Below are 680 nucleotides of genomic sequence, written 5' to 3' on the forward strand. Positions count from 1 at the left end.
CTAACCAGAGAGCACAGGAAACAAGCAAGTCCAGCCCGGACATCCGACCAAAGGCCCGAACATCCGACTCCTCACGAGCCGCTGGACATCCAACCCCTAGCCCGGACATCCGGTGCCTGTCTACGCACCCTGAACAGGCCAAGGGCCCATGTACCTCTTTCCCACTTACCCCTTCGTGGCTTAGACTATAAATAGACCACCCCCTCCTCCTAGTTAGGGTTAGCATTGTGATAGCTCATACTTTGACATAGAGCTTTGCTCATCCATCCGGATCTACTCCACCGCGAGGGACCGACACCTCTTCGAAGAAGATCTACTTGGATTCAAGACCTCCTCTCGAAGAAGACCCTCTTCCAGACCTCCTCACGGAGAAGAACCGATTACCCTATGTATCATCCCTTGTTGGATTCGGATCTTGTACCCTTTTGTGTTTCGAGGATCTAGCACATGTGTGACTATATTCTTGTTGGTTGAGTGTTTTCTCTTGTGTTTCCCTCGTGTTCCCCTCGTGTTCCCCTCATTTCCCCTCTCGCGTTCTTCGTGTTCTAGGTAGGATTCCCTCCAAACGTGAAAGATCGGGCGTCTAGGGTTCTACCCTACATCATCTTGGTATCATGAGCCACGTTGATCACGTTTTCGGAGCCCCTACCCTTTGTTTTCTAGCTTGATTTTGTTGATTT

The sequence above is a fragment of the Triticum dicoccoides genome, chromosome 1B (assembly GCF_002162155.2).
Source record: "Triticum dicoccoides isolate Atlit2015 ecotype Zavitan chromosome 1B, WEW_v2.0, whole genome shotgun sequence".
In the NCBI taxonomy this organism is placed as follows: domain Eukaryota; kingdom Viridiplantae; phylum Streptophyta; class Magnoliopsida; order Poales; family Poaceae; genus Triticum; species Triticum dicoccoides.